The 16,594-nt window shown below is 44.6% G+C and overlaps 1 pseudogene across 1 annotated transcript; it reads right to left on the reverse strand.

Moving 5' to 3' along the window:
- Positions 1-747: 747 nt before the first annotated feature.
- Positions 748-14,271, reverse strand: LOC311143807 (NAD(P)H dehydrogenase [quinone] 1-like; annotated as a pseudogene). The gene is made up of 6 exons: positions 14,268-14,271; positions 2,133-2,297; positions 1,842-1,970; positions 1,571-1,684; positions 1,239-1,340; positions 748-1,047 (listed from the first exon to the last, which is right to left on the reverse strand). The product of its transcript is annotated as an NAD(P)H dehydrogenase [quinone] 1-like (transcript).
- Positions 14,272-16,594: the final 2,323 nt, after the last annotated feature.

The raw sequence follows: 16,594 nt of genomic DNA on the forward strand, positions 1-16,594 counted from the left end.
GACTGGATGGAAACAGGTCTGGGGCAGTCCTACATGAAATGTATCATATTTGTTCAATTAGGAACAGGGAGATCGCCCCAGCGTAATGTGGCACAGCCCCTTCATTGTCGCTTTGTTCTGACAAAGCAGCAGTTCCAGACTCAAGAATGAAATCTAGCAGATACCAGGTCACATTCAGGATTACTTTACTGCAAAAAGCCTAAATTGGAATGAACAAGCGGAGTAGTCATACCACAATGCAGTAACTGCTGAACATCACCCTGATTTAAAGTCAGATTGTGAGACTCCGTCTCCTAGCGACTACATGTCAGACCGTCTACATGGCACCATTTCCTCTCTGTATGAGGTGGAGGGCTTCGAGTGGCAGGGTACAGGCCCTTCGTAGTGACCCAAACCAAAGCCTCTTCTCTGGCAGAGAAGGGTCTGAAGCCTCAAGCCACACCCAGCCCTTCAGTGGGAGCAGGCATAAAGGTCAGCAGCATGTCTGTGTGGAGAGGGTATAGAACTGACACGTAAACTACAAAAGTAATGATGTAGATGAAAGAACTGTAAAAGCCTGAATTTAGTCAAACTATTTCAAAAGACGTTTGAATTACCCAGTTGACTACTTAAGCTACCTAGGAAAAAGCATTTAACACCACACTTGTTAAAGTAGACACCATTAAGTTTAAGGAAACAAATATTTATTTGTGGTTTAGAGCATAAACAGCATGTATAGAGAAGAGCAGGACATTCCTCAATTTTCCTTCACACCCCAGCTTTGATCTGGCTGTTGGGTGGGAGCGGCTTGCCCAGGTGGATTCCGACAGACAGGCCAAACTCATTGGCTGCGTGCTTCTCCTGGACATCCTCTTTGAGATGGAAGCCCTGCCCACCACCAAAGCTGTCCGAGGGGGTGAAGGTAAGCGGCATTTCTCCGAGAAGCCCTTGCAGCCGTGTGCACCATGCCTCCAGCATGCTGTCTCGAGCCTCAACGGGGATGTGGAGTGGAGCCCAGAAGATCTGAGGAGCCAGAACCTGGAAACCACAGTAGTGCAGGATGCCATTCTACAGGGGGAGAATAAACATGCTCAAGTAGATATTAACACATTAATTGATTTGGTCAAATTATGCAATCCTTCATCAATATTAGTACTTGCCAATCTGAAAGTCAAAAGCAAAGATCCAGTGGGGATAACAGATGAAAGCTTAGGCTCATTACTGTAGAGCAATCTACATGCCAGCCAAGCCTAACATACCTGCAATGGCCACAGGGTGACATTCATGTCTCCATTGATACCATTGGTACTGAACATAGACTCCTGGGATCCAGTGGTGAAGGACAGCATGGCTTTCTTGTCCTGGAGGGAAACAAGGTGAGGAGACATTGATATGAGTGGACCACAGAAGAGGAACACTGAAGGAGCATGTTAACCAACCATTTGTGGTGTTATTAAAAGGCCCATTGCAGTAAATGTCTCCTGTGTCATTGAACAACAGCTGACGTAACAGTAAGAGCAAAATCTGAGTCATTTCTTGATCATTGCTGGTTGAAAATATAATCTACATAGGCCCTACATGCATCCCCTACCTTGAAGAAGCCCTGGCTGTACCTCTTTTCTGAGGTGTAGGCAAATCCCAGTGTGAGCACCCGGTCCATCCAGCCCTTCATGATGGCAGGAACAGTGAACCAGTACATAGGAAACTGAGAGATGAGACACTAGTCAAAAACCAGTACCTGGAATGGGTGCATTTCAGCCACCATCCGAAAAGCACTAAAGGCTCTACACTTAAAATTAGGTTAGGAAAATTGGCTTCATCAACGTAAGCCTAAGACACTTAACAGTACTGCAGGAGATCACCTGGAATATGACAAGCTCCGCTTCAGAGAGTTTGCAGTGTTCCTCAGTGATATCAGCAGAGTCGGCCCTCCTTCCATGCCAGCATGGTCTCCTCTCCATACTGGAAGTGCTCAGCATCCTTCACCTCCCCTGATAAATCATAACAGACTGAGACTAAGCAAGTTGAGGTAGAAAAGAAAAAGCTCTTGCCAAAAGAAAATTGTTGTGACCTTAAGCATTTAATAGGCACTCAAGCTTACACACTTATCATTCACTACTGTAATTAAGTAAAGCATTGGTTCAGACTGTTACCAGTGATGTCGTCAACAGTAGCAGAGGCTTTAAACTTCATGGCGTAGAGGTCAGACACCTCCACCTTACAGCCCTGAGCAGTCAGAGCTGTCACAGCTGCATCTTTAGCTGCAGCGTTAAATGACCCAGTACTCTGGTGGGCGTACACGATCAGAACCTTCTCGGCTGCAACCAGATCAGATAAGCCACATCAAAGTATTGAAGATAATGCTTTTCTTACTCAATGAAATAAACTAATTTCTTCTAGCATAAAGACAAATAGAAAATGGCATCTAATCTGGAACACACAAAAGCGTTTAGGACTCTTACAAATGACTCAACCATTTTGTGTGGCATGGTCTTCTGCTTGTGATGAGCTAAGGGTCAAGGTGACTTGGAAGGAAACTAGATGAGACTGACAAGGCTGAGACTGCTGCTCTTGTAATGCTCTCTGGACCAAACACACCCTCTCACACAGCTGCCTGTCAATCAGCAATCACGCTAATCGTCTGTCAGTCAATCAATCAAGAAGTCTGTCATTTCTCTTTCTCCCCAGGAGAATCTCAATTGATTTTGTTCGACTCCTCAGGTCCTTGTGGACTCCCGAACTATATGTGTTGAGTGTTGAAAAGAAATTGAGCTGATTATAGATCAGTGTGTTTACATGTGTTGTGGGTGTGTTCGCTATAGGTGCAGATAGGGTTGCAAAGGGAGGGTATATTTCTGGTAACGTACAAAGTTGAAGTTTGGTAACTTTCAAGGATTTTATGTAATTTATAACATGACATCTAGTGGCATTTTTCTACCCAGATTATCACAGGTGTCTGTAATTATCTCTGGCCCTTTGTGTTGCCTTATTACATGTAAAATATATAAAATAATACAATACGATGATTTTAAAATAGAAAATATAATGACAAAGCTGTGAAAGATTATCCTAAATATAACCTATCAACTTAGTGAATACCATTGGTGTTTAATATGAGGGTTTCAGCCAGGGGCGGACTGGCCCTATTCCTGGTTGGCCAGTCTGATTGGACCTGTGTTGGCTAGTCTGATTGGACCTGTGTTGTCCAGTCTGATCGGACCTGTGTTGGCCAGTCTGATCGGACCTGTGTTGGCCAGTCTGATCGGACCTGTGTTGGCCAGTCTGATCGGACCTGTGTTGGCCAGTCTGATCGGAGCTGTATTGGCCAGTCTGATCGGACCTGTGTTGGCCAGTCTGATCGGACCTGTGTTGGCCTGTCTGATCGGACCTGTGTTGGCCTGTCTGATCGGATCTGTGTTGGCCAGTCTGGTCGGACCTGCATATAGCCTTGGTCCGTGACGTTAGAACACTGCATGCACACATACCAACTGAGAAGCAAAAACACCATCTGAGACATTCACAGACCGGGCGCCCTCAGCGCTCACTGTCTGCCGCTGGATGCTTCTAAAAAATACAGGACAAAGACCAAACAAAACAATGGTGCATAAAGATGGAGGAATTCAGATATGACGTCTTTGTTTGAAAACTATCCAAATACTTTATAAAATATGCCACGTGACATGGTTCAATGTGCCACTTTTCGTTCTTTTCAAATTGCAGCCGTCTTCGAGCTAAAATTGGGATCATCTGCACTGAGTGTACAAAACATTAGGAACACCTTCTCTTTCCATGACATAGACTGACCAGGTGAAAGCTATGACCCCTTACTGATGTCACCTGTTAAATACACTTCAATCAGTGTACATTCATTTTTTACATTATTAGCTCAGAAAGTGTTTTGCATCATTACATACAGCCGGGAAAAATTATTGGATATCAGAGCGGCGGTCACCCACCAGCATTACGACCAGGAATACGACTTTCCCGAAGCAGATGCTTTGTTTGCTCTCCCCAGGGCAACTGAACTGATTCCAGCGGCTGACCCAAAACATCGCCTGCGAAGGAGAGGCACTCGGAGCGGCCTGCTGGTCCGACTTAGGAGGTGCGCACACCACCCACCGCTTCCAAGTATTCTACTCGCTAATGTTCAATCTTTAGTTAACAAAGTCGACGAACTACGGGCAATGATTTCTTTCCAGAGAGACATCAAGGCCTGTAACATACTCTGTTTCACGGAAACATGGCTCTCTTGGGATATTCTGTCGGAATCGGTCCAGCCAGATGGGTTCTCAGTTCATCGCGCAGACAGGAATAAATATCTCTCCGGGAAGCAGAAGGGCGGAGGTGTGTGTTTCATGATTAACGACTCATGGTGTAATTGTAGTAACATAGAGGAACTCGAGTCCTTCTGTTCACCCGACCTATTATATCTCACAATCAAATGCCGACCGTATTATCTCCCAAGATAATTTTATTTGGTTAAAGTCACGGCCGTGTATATCCCCCCTCAAGCCGATACCACGACGGCCCTCAAAGAACTTCACTGGACCTTATGCAAACTGGAAACCATATATCCTGAGGCTGCATTTATTGTAGCCGGGGATTTTAACAAAGCAAATTTGAGGACTAGGCTGCCGAAGTTCTATCAACATATCGACTGTTGTACTCGCACTGCTAAAATCCTCGACCATTGCTATTCAACCTTCCGGGATGGTTATAAGGCCCTCCCCCGCCCTCCTTTTGGCAAATCTGACCACGACTCCATTTTGTTCTCCCTTCCTATAGGCAGAAACTCAAACAGGAAGTACCCATGCTAAGGACTATTCAACGCTGGTCTGACCAATCAGAATCCACGCTTCAAGATTGTTTTGATCACGCGGACTGGGATATGTTCCGGGTAGCTTCCGAAAATAATTTAGACATATACACTGAAACAGTGACTGAGTTTATCAGGAAGTGTATAGGTGATGTTGTACCCACTGTGACTATTAAAACCTACCCTAACCAGAAACCGTAGATAGACGGCAGATTTCGCGCAAATCTGAAAGCGTGAACCACCGCATTCAACCATGGCAAGGTGACTGGGAATATGGCAGAATATAAACAGTGTAGCTACTCACTCTGCAAGGCAATTAAACTGGCAAAACATCAGTATAGAGACAAAGTGGAGTCGCAATTCAACAGCTCAGACACGAGATGTATGTGGCAGGATCTACAGACAATCTCGGACTACAAAAAGAAAACCAGACACAGCGCCGACACCGACGTCTCACTTCCAGACAAGCTAAACACCTTCTTCGACCGCTTTGAGGATAACACAGTGCCACTGACGAGGCCCAATACCAAGGACTGTGGCCTCTCCTTCTCCATGGCCGACGTGATTAAGATATTTAAGCATGTTAACCCCCGCAAAGCTGCCGGCCCAGACGGCATCCCTAGCCGCGTCCTCAGAGCATGCGCAGACCACCATTGTTACTGTACCCAAGAAAGCAAAGGTAACTGAACTAAATGACTATCGCCCTGTAGCACTCACCTCTGTCATCATGAAGTGCTTTGAGAGACTAGTCAAGGATCATATCACCTCTACCTTACCGGTCACCCTAGACCCACTTCAATTTGCTTACCGCCCCAATAGATCCACAGACGATGAAATTGCCATCATACTGCACACTGCCCTATCCCATCTGGACAAGAGGAATATCTATGTAGGAATGCTGTTCATTGACTATAGCTCAGCATTCAACACCTTAGTACCCTCCAAGCTCATTATTAAGATTGAGGCCTTGGGTCTGAACCACGCCCTGTGCAACTGGGTCCTGGACTTCCTGATGGGCCCCCCCCCAGGTGGTGAAGGTAGGAAACAAACCTCCACTTCGTTGATCCTCAACACTGGGGCCCCACAAGGGTGCGTGCTCAGCCCCCTCCTGTACTCCCTGTTCACCCATGACTGCGAACAGAACAGAGCTCCGGGCAGCGGAGCGGAAATGGAAGAAAACTAAACTCCCTGCCGACCTGGCATCTTTTCACTCCCTCCTCTCTACATTTTCTTCATCTGTTTCTGCTGCTAAGGCCACTTTCTACCACTCTAAATTCCAAGCATCTGTCTCTAACCCTAGGAAGCTCTTTGCCACATTTTCCTCCCTCCTGAATCCTCCCCGCCCCCCCCTCCTCTCTCTCTGTGGATGACTTCGTCAACCACTTTGAAAAGAAGGTTGACGACATTCGATCCTCGTTTGTTAAGTCTAATGACACTGCTGGTCCTACTCACACTGCCCTACCCTATGCTTTGACTTCTTTCTCCCCTCTCTCTCCAGATAAAATCCTGCGACTTGTGACTGCAGGCCGCCCAACAACCTGCCCGCTTGACCCCATCCCCTCCTCTCTTCTCCAGACCATCTCCGGTGACCTTCTCCCCTACCTCACCTCGCTGATCAACTCATCCTTGACCGCTGGCCATGTCCCTTCCGTCTTCAAGAGAGCGAGAGTTGCTCCCCTTCTCAAGAAACCAACACTCGATCCCACTGATGTCAACAACTACAGACCAGTATCCCTTCTTTCTTTTCTTTCCAAAACTATTGAGCTTGCCGTCTTTAGCCAACTCTCTTGCTATCTCTCTCAGAATGACCTTCTTGATCCAAACCAGTCAGGTTTCAGGACTGGTCATTCAACTGAGACTGCTCTTCTCTGTGTCACGGAGGCTCTCCTCACTGCTAAAGCTAACTCTCTCTCCTCTGCTCTTGTTCTTCTAGACCTGTCTGCTGCCTTTGATACTGTGAACCATCAGATCCTCCTCTCCACCCTCTCCGAGCTGGGCATCTCCGGCGCGGCTCACTCGTGGATTGCGTCCTACCTGACCGGTCGCTCCTACCAAGTGGCGTGGCGAGAAGCTGTCTCCGCACCATGTGCTCTCACCACTGGTGTCCCCCAGGGCTCAGTTCTAGGCCCTCTCCTTTTCTCCCTATACACCAAGTCACTTGGCTATGTCATATCCTCACATGGCCTCTCCTATCATTGCTACGCTGACGATACACAACTAATCTTCTCCTTTCCCCTTTCTGATAACCAGGTGGCGAATCGCATCTCTGCATGTCTGGCAGACATATCAGTATGGATGACGGATCACCACCTCAAGCTGAACCCTGGCAAGATGGAGCTGCTCTTCCTCCCGGGGAAGGACTGCCCGTTCCATGATCTCGCCATCACGGTTGACAACTCCGCTGTGTCCTCCTCCCAGAGTGCGAAGAGCCTAGGCGTGACCCTGGACAACACCCTGTCGTTCTCCGCCAACATCAAGGCGGTGACCCGCTCCTGCAGGTTCATGCTCTACAACATTCGGAGAGTACGACCCTGCCTTACACAGGAATCGGCACAGGTCCTAATCCAGGCACTTGTCATCTCCCGTCTGGACTACTGCAACTCGCTGTTGGCTGGCCTCCCTGCCTGTGCCATTAAACCCCTACAACTCATCCAGAATGCCGCAGCCCGTCTGGTGTTCAACCTTCCCAAGTTCTCTCACGTCACCCCCCTCCTCCGCACACTCCACTGGCTTCCAGTTGAAGCTCGCATCCACTACAAGACCATGGTGCTTGCCTATGGAGCAGTGAGGGGAACGGCACCTCTGTACCTTCGGGCTCTGATCAGTCCCTACACCCAAACGAGGGCATTGCGTTCATCCACCTCTGGCCTGCTGGCTCCCCTTCCTCTGCGGAAGCATAGTTCCTCCTCAGCCCAGTCAAAACTGTTCGCTGCTCTGGCACCCCAATGGTGGAACAAGCTCCCTCACGACGCCAGGACAGCGGAGTCACTCACCACCTTCCGGAGACATTTGAAACCCCACCTCTTTAAGGAATACCTGGGATAGGATAAAGTAATCCTTCTCACTCAACATCAACAAAACAAAGGAGATGGTTGTGGACTTCAGGAAACAGCAGAGGGTGCACCCCCCTATCCACATCGACGGGACCGCAGTGGAGAAGGTGGAAAGCTTCAAGTTCCTTGGCGTACACATCACCGACAAACTGAAATGGTCCACCCACGCAGACAGTATGGTGAAGAAGGCGCAACAGAGCCTCTTCAACCTCAGGAGGCTGAAGAAATGTGGCTTATCACCTAAAACCCTCACAAACTTTTACAGATGCACAATTGAGAGCATCCTGTCGTGCTGGAGAGCCCTGCGGTTGTGGGAGGTGCAGTCTGCCGAACGTATTACCGGGGGCAAACTACCCACCCTCCAAGACACATACAGCACCCGATGTCACAGGAAGGCCAAAAAGATCATCAAGGACATCAACTACCCGAGCCACTGCCTGTTCACCTTGCTATCATACAGAAGGCGAGGTCAGTACAGGTGCATCAAAGCTGGGACCGAGAGAATGAAAAACAGCTTCTATCTCAAGGCCATCAGACTGTTAAATATCCATCACTAGCACATTAGAGGCTGCTGCTGCCTATTGAAATCACTGGCCACTTTAAGAAATGGAACACTAGTCACTTTAATAATGTTTACGGTCACTTTAATAATGTTTACATACCTTGCACTACTCATCTCATATGTACATTTACATTTTAGTCATTTAGCAGACGCTCTTATCCAGAGCGACTTACAGTTAGTGAATACATCTTTTTTTTATACTGCCCCCCCGTGGGAATCAAACCCACAACCCTGGTGTTGCAAACGCCATGCTCTATCAACTGAGCTACATCCCTGCCGGCCATTCCCTCCCCTACCCTGGACGACGCTGGGCCAATTGTGCGCCGCCCATGAGTCTCCCGGTCGCGGCCGGCTGCGACAGAGCCTGGATTCGAACCAGGATCTCTAGTGGCACAGTTAACACTGTGATGCAGTGCCTTAGACCACTGCGCCACTCAGGAGAGTAGACCTGAACAGTGGGGAGAACAAGTATTTGATACACTGCCGATTTTGCAGGTTTTCCTACTTACAAAGCATGTAGAGGTCTGTAATTTTTATCATAGGTACACTTCAACTGTGAGAGACGGAATCTAAAACAAAAATCCAGAAAATCACATTGTATGATTTTTAAGTAATTAATTTGCATTTTATTGCATGACATAAGTATTTGATACATCAGCAAAGCAGAACTTAATATTTGGTACAGAAACCTTTGTTTGCAATTACAGAGATCATACGTTTCCTGTAGGTCTTGACCAGGTTTGCAAACACTGCAGCAGGGATTTTGGCCCACTCCTCCATACAGACCTTCTCCAGATCCTTCAGGTTTCGGGGCTGTCGCTGGGCAATACGGACTTTCAGCTCCCTCCAAAGATTTTCTATTGGGTTCAGGTCTGGAGACTGGCTAGGCCACTCCAGGACCTTGAGATACTTCTTACGGAGCCACTCCTTAGTTGCCCTGGCTGTGTGTTTCGGGTCTTTGTAATGCTGGAAGACCCAGCCACAACCCATCTTCAATGCTCTTACTGAGGGAAGGAGGTTGTTGGCCAATACATGGCTCCATCCATCCTCCCCTCAATACGGTGCAGTCGTCCTGTCCCCTTTGCAGAAAAGCATCCCCAAAGAATGATGTTTCCACCTCCATGCTTCACGGTTGGGATGGAGTTCTTGGGGTTGTACTCATCCTTCTTCTTCCTCCAAACACGGCGAGTGGAGTTTAGACCAAAAAACTCTATTTTTGTCTCATCAGACCACATGACCTTCTCCCATTCCTCCTCTGGATCATCCAAATGGTCATTGGCAAACCTCAGACGGGCCTGGACATGCGCTGGCTTGAGCAGGGGGCCCTTGCGTGCGCTGCAGGATTTTAATCCATGACGGCGTAGTGTGTTATTAATGGTTTTCTTTGAGACTGTGGTCCCAGCTCTCTTCAGGTCATTGACCAGGTCCTGCCGTGTAGTTCTGGTTCCTGATCCCTCACCTTCCTCATGATCGTTGATGCCCCACGAGATGAGATCTCGCATGGAGCCCCAGACCGAGGGTGATTGACCGTCATCTTGAACTTCTTCCATTTTCTAATAATTGCGCCAACAGTTGTTGCCTTCTCACCAAGCTGCTTGCCTATTGTCCTGTAGCCCATCCCAGCCTTGTGCAGGTCTACAATTTTATCCCTGATGTCTTTACTCAGCTCTCTGGTCTTGGCCATTGTGGAGAGGTTGGAGTCTGTTTGATTGAGTGTGTGGACAGGTGTCTTTTATATAGGTAACAAGTTTAAACAGGAGCAGTTAATGCAGGTAATGAGTGGAGAACAGGAGGGCTTCTTAAAGAAAAACTAACAGGTCTGTGATAGCCTGAATTCTTACTGGTTGGTAGGTGATCAAATACTTATGTCATGCAATAAAATGCAAATGAATTACTTAAAAATCATACAATGTGATTTTCTGGATTTTTGTTTTAGATTCCGTCTCTCGCAGTTGAAGTGTACCTATGATAATAATTACAGACCTCTACATGCTTTGTAAGTAGGAAAACCTGCAAAATCGGCAGTGTATCAAATACTTGTTCTCCCCACTGTATATATATATTTTTTTCATCATTCCATTCCTTTTACCTTTCGTTCCTCTGTCAAGTCCTTGTAAGTTGTTCCTGAGGGTCGCTAGCATTAGTGGATAATATTAGGCTAACGTTGTGCAATAATTTGTGACATGTTGCCTATTTGAATAATTATGGAACTCAGACCACATGTAGCAGGTTAAACCTTGAGCCTGGTGCACGATTCACAACGACTGGACCGTTCCATAATTAGTGAGAATTAAGGTAGATTTATAGGGTCATTGTTCAACCCCTATTTTTTTCCACCTTCCAATAATTTTATGGATTGAACTTGAATATGACAACTTTCAGGAGGAATCAAACCACTGTATTTTTTATTCATCAATATATTTAGTGAGTAAAGGTTCTCCAAACAGTTTTTTTTATATACATACTTTCCTAACCCTAATATTTGCATTAATAATCTACAAGATTAGGGTATTTTTTAAATCTACTTTAATTAGTTTTTCATTAGCAAGATTGGCAAATTTAGGCATGACATGCCAGCAACAAACGCCGACCCTACACATCCAAGTATAACTGACCAAATCACAAAGACAAGCATTGTAATTTTGAATTCTGTAAAGTGAGTGTGGAAGAGGTGAAGAAATTGTTGTCTATCAGCAATGACAAGCCACCTGGGTTTGACAACTTCGGTGGAAAATTACAGATGATAATAGCGGATGATATTGCCACTCCTATTTGCCATAAATTCAATCTTACAAGAAAGTGTGTGCCCTCAAGCCTGGAGGCCTGGAAGCAAAAGTAATTCCACTACCCAATAATAGCAAAGCCCCCTTTACTGGCTCAAATAGCCAACCAATCAGCCTGTTACCAACCCGTAGTAAACTTTTGGAAAGAATTGTGTTTCACCAGATACAATGCTATTTTACTGTAAACAAATTAACAACAGACTTTCAGCAAGCTTATAGGGAAGGGAATTCAACATGCACGGCATTTACACAAATGCCTGACAATTGGCTGAGTGAAATTGATGATTTTGATAATAAAAAGATTGTGGGAGCTGTTTTACTAGACAATAGTGCTGCTTTTGACATTTTTGATCATAGTCTGCTGCTGGAAAAAGGTATGTGTTATGGCTTCCCGAGTGGCGGCAGTGCTAGCTGTGCCACTAGAGATCCTGGTTCGAATCCAGGCTCTGTCGTAGCCGGCCGCGACTGGGAGACCCATGGGGCGCCGCACAATTGGCCCAGCGTCGTCCAGGGTAGGGGAGGGAATGGCCGGCAGGGATGTAGCTCAGTTGGTAGGGTTGTGGGTTCGATTCCCACGGGGGTCAGTATGAAAAATAAAAAATAAGTAGTGTATGCACTCACTAACTGCAAGTCGCTCTGGATAAGAGTCTGCTAAAATGTAAATGTAAAATGGCTTAACACCCCCTGCTATATTGTGGATAAAGAGTTACCTTTCTAACAGAACACAGAAGGTGTTCTTTAATGAAAGCCTCTCCAACATAGTCTGGCATTCCCCAGGGCAGATGTCTAGGCCCCTTACTTATTTCAATCTTTACTAATGACATGCCACTGGATTTGATGATTCAACAATTAACAAAGAGCTGCAATCAGTTTCAGAATGGGTGGCAATGAATAAGTTAGTCCTAAATATTTCAAAAAATGTTTTGGGTCATTGTCATGCTGGAATACCCATCCACGACCCATTTTCAATGCCCTGGCTGAGGGAAGGAGGTTATCAACCAAGATTTGACGGTACATGGCCCTGTCCATCATCCCTTTGATGCGGTGAAGTTGTCCTGTCCCCTTAGCAGAAAAACACCCCCAAAGCATAATGTTTCCACCTCCATGTTTGACGGTGGGGATGGTGTTCTTGGGGTCATAGGCAGCATTCCTCCTCCTCCAAACACGGCGAGTTGAATTGATGCCAAAGAGCTCGATTTTGGTCTCATCTGACCACAACACTTTCACCCAGTTCTCCTCTGAATCATTCAGATGTTCATTGGCAAACTTCAGACGGCCCTGTATATGTGCTTTCTTGAGCAGGGGGACCTTGCGGGCGCTGCAGGATTTCAGTCCTTCATGGCGTAGTGTGTTACCAATTGTGACTATGGTCCCAGCTGCCTTGAGATCATTGACAAGATCCTCCCGTGTAGTTCTGGGCTGATTCCTCACCATTCTCATGATCATTGCAACTCCACGAGGTGAGATCTTGCATGGAGCCCCGGGCCGAGGAAGATTTACAGGTCTTTTGTGTTTCTTCCATTTGCCTATAATCGCACCAACTGTTGTCACCTTCTCACCAAGCTGCTTGGCGATGGTCTTGTAGCCCATTCCAGCCTTGTGTAGGTCTACAATCTTGTCCCTGACATCCTTGGAGAGCTCTTTGGTCTTGGCCATGGTGGAGAGTTTGGAATCTGATTGATTGATTGCTTCTGTGGACAGGTGTCTTTTATACATGTAACAAACTGAGATTAGGAGCACTCCCTTTAAGTGTGCTCCTAATCTCAGCTCGTTACATGTATAAAAGACACCTGGGAGCCAGAAATCTTTCTGATTGAGAGGGGGTCAAATACTTATTTCCCTCATTAAAATGCAAATCAATTTATAACATTTTTGACATGCGTTTTTCTGGATTTTTTGTTGTTATTCTGTCTCTCACTGTTCAAATAAACCTACCAGTAAAATTATAGATTGATCATTTCTTTGTCAGTGGGCAAACGTACAAAATCAGCAGGGGATCAAATACTTTCTTCCCTCACTGTATATGTGGTAGTAGAGCGGTGGCCTGAGGGCACACACTTAATGTGTTTTGAAAAGTGTTATGAAATGTAAAGTCATGTAATATCTTTAATTGTATATAACTGCCTTAATATTGCTGGACTGCAGGACGAGTGAGGGGATCCTTAATAAATACAAAATACAATACCAGTTGGTGCTGAAATGGAGACGAATATGCATAGATTGCTTTCTTTCATTGATTCTTATATTCTGACCCGTTCTCTCTATGTATTCTATTGAGTCTCTCGACAAAAGGGATGACTTAAGATAAATGTACTGAAAATCCCATTGAATAAAAACTCCACAAGAAAATCTGTTGGCCAGCAAGTGGGAGGGTTTTCAGCAGTTGAATGATATATATTTTTAGCGCGCAAGGTAGCTGCACATGCATAGCGCATCACGGGACTAAAAAATGTACGTCTGAATACCAAACACTGAGAAGTGCGTAGGAAAGGTGTGCATAGGAAAGGCATAAATGTCTAAGTCGGGATCGTGCCCATGTTGTATACGGAGGGGAAAAAGGTTGCCCATATTTTCAAGACCTGAGATATTTAATTGATTTATTTCATTTATTACATTTACTAGTTTATTTAGGCAATTTAATTGATTAGTTTAGGCTTGGTCTATTTAGTAGGCTATTCTGACTCACTCATTCATGGCTTTGGTTTAAAAGAAATAAGCACCGACACATCCTTTCTGATCGTCGTTACTTTTTTCTTTCTTTTTTAAAATTATATTTTATTTTCCAGCTGCACGCGTTTTAACTGTAGGTCTATATGGCCTGTGTATGGTCTATGAACAAAAGCCTGAATTAGACAAGTAATTTTACTAAAACAACTTTAGGCAAAGAAATAACCAATTTCATTAGCAAAAATATTCTGTTCATCACTTGAACGAAATCCTGAATTAGCCAACTAATAATGCTAATACAATTTCGAAAACAGTCAATTTATCACTTAGATTGCTTATGTAGGGTTGTAAGGCACAAGTATCCTATTTTTTTTGAAAATCAAGTGTTATTGCAATATTTTATTTACCCATGTTCTCGCTCAACTCCGGGACCACCCGTAGGCTAATGATACATTTATTTGCCAGATGCAGGACTCTGTAGTGTGAGAGGAGAGAGACTCTTGGACAGAAACATTCAAACCTCAATTAATTTACAAAAGGATAGTCTAATAGCTCGGCTAGGTGGGAAAGCTGAGGTCAGTCATCTAAGCCATGGTAGGAGAACAGACTGATCAATAGGAATAGATTCTGATTTGTGCTACCGCAGTTCACAATGAACTAGCAAGTTGGGAGAATACGGTGAATACTGATGATACCAGATGGTAATAGCGTGTCGTTTTTAATTATTTTGTTTTAAGCCTTCCCTAAACCATTGACCTAACCTTTGGAATTAATGCATAAACCGTTAACCTTTTGAGTTGTTCCGTAAGAAGCGCCTTCTTTTGTCATTTTTTTAACCCTGTAATTACACAGAATCCGTAAGAAGCGCCTTCTATTGTCACGTGGAAAAAAATGACAAAAGAAGGCGCTTCTTAAGGATTATATGTATATGATTATATGAAATTATTTATTTCAGTTGTTGTGAGACTGGAATGTTACTGAACAGATAACAACAATAGCAAGAAGAATCTGGTGGCAATGGTAGAGAGTCAGGCGGAGAAGGCTTGTTGTAGAGGGTGAGGAGATTATGGTCACAATCATGGTTGGGCGGAGTATAGGCCTATGTGCTCACTGTAAATGGCCGACGTGAATGCCCTTCACTCAACGTAATTGTTGATAAAGAAAATGTTGACCTGCAGAAAGCTTGGTACCCTCTTCTATTAACCACAGAGTCAGTGAAAGTGCATTGTAAATACGTTAAAAAGCTGTGGGCCAAGTGTAAATCGTTTGGCAGCCTTACCTATTCCATCTTTGATGGGCTATCAGCAGGACAATATACTCTTGCCAAGTTAATTTTTATGAACTTGAAATGTATTAAAGAATGTTTTAGCTATAATAATACTAATTGTAATAATACATAAGAAGGATATCAAGGAGGGTAGGAGGAGTGCATGCTGTGCGCTTATTACAGTATTTGTCTCAAACATGTTCTGTTAGATTACAATATTTTTCTGACCGTTTGGAACAGTTTAAACAACACCACAAGTACAATAACAATTTACAAACAAATATAATCAATTCCATATAGTCTAAAAAGGTATTAAAGTGTTTAATACAGCCAATATTAAAAACACAGACACCCTGTTAATAGCCAGCTAACCTCTATTATTGATAGTTCTTCTGGTAACTAATAATTGTTTCTACATAACCAGGAAAATACATTGAACTTTATATCAGTATTTAGCAGCTACGTATTATATATGAACAGGTTATTACTGCGTTCTTACCTAGTGGTTGGCGTCTTACTGTAAGTATCCGTACACTGCCTTATTGACTATCGGTGGAGCTAGCTGGTAAAGCAAGCTCTTGGCTAAACCCAGTCAGGAGAAGAGCGAAAACGTTTTCTCCCAGAGAAAAGCATTTAATGCAGTTATTCACTGTTCCTTAAATTAAGTTGTGACCTCCAGTTCTGATATAACTGCTGCTATAGCAGCATCAACATCAACCTCAAGAGCAGCCATTGTTATAATATAATAATAATATACCATTTAGCAGACGCTTTTATCCGAAGCGACTTACAGTCATGTGCATACATTTTTACGTATGGGTGGTCCTGGGGATCGAACCCACTACCCTGGCGTTACAAGCGCCATGCTCTACCAATTGAGCTACAGAGGACCACATTTTATGATTTTCGACTTCTTCGCCCAGTACAGGTGCTCTTCGTTGTCATCAACTAAACCAGCCCCACATATTATCAGAGGACACTGATTGGTCCGGCCATATGGTGGACGGAAGGGAGGGGCTCAAATGGTTTGAATCTGGTCGTGGCCAGACTGCATCCTTGCAGCGAAAAAAATAACATAAGCTTGCGGTAACTGGTACCCTGTTTTTGGTCATAATTGTTTATGACTGACTTGTCACGTCATGCCCAGACAGAGAAACTCATTTACTGCCCCGTCAAAACAAATATAATTTTTACATTCAAAAGACTGCCTATGTAATATTATTCCAAATCCTTCAAACTGGAAATATATAGTTACTGCTCTTAAGTGTCAAATCCATTTAATTCAGTGTTTTGTCTCATTGTAAGGGGTCTAATGTAATGTCTGTTAAGTTTGTGTTCTTACTTTTCCCCTTAACGACTTTGAGTTGCTATTGCCTTCTATTGGATATTTTCAACCAGTGCCTTAAAAAACTGTTGGTTTGCATGATTAACACCAGTCATTTAGGCTTAAAACGCTGTGCCAGAAAG

Source organism: Coregonus lavaretus (genome assembly GCF_964263955.1).
Source record: "Coregonus lavaretus genome assembly, chromosome: 16".
NCBI classification, from domain to species: domain Eukaryota; kingdom Metazoa; phylum Chordata; class Actinopteri; order Salmoniformes; family Salmonidae; genus Coregonus; species Coregonus lavaretus.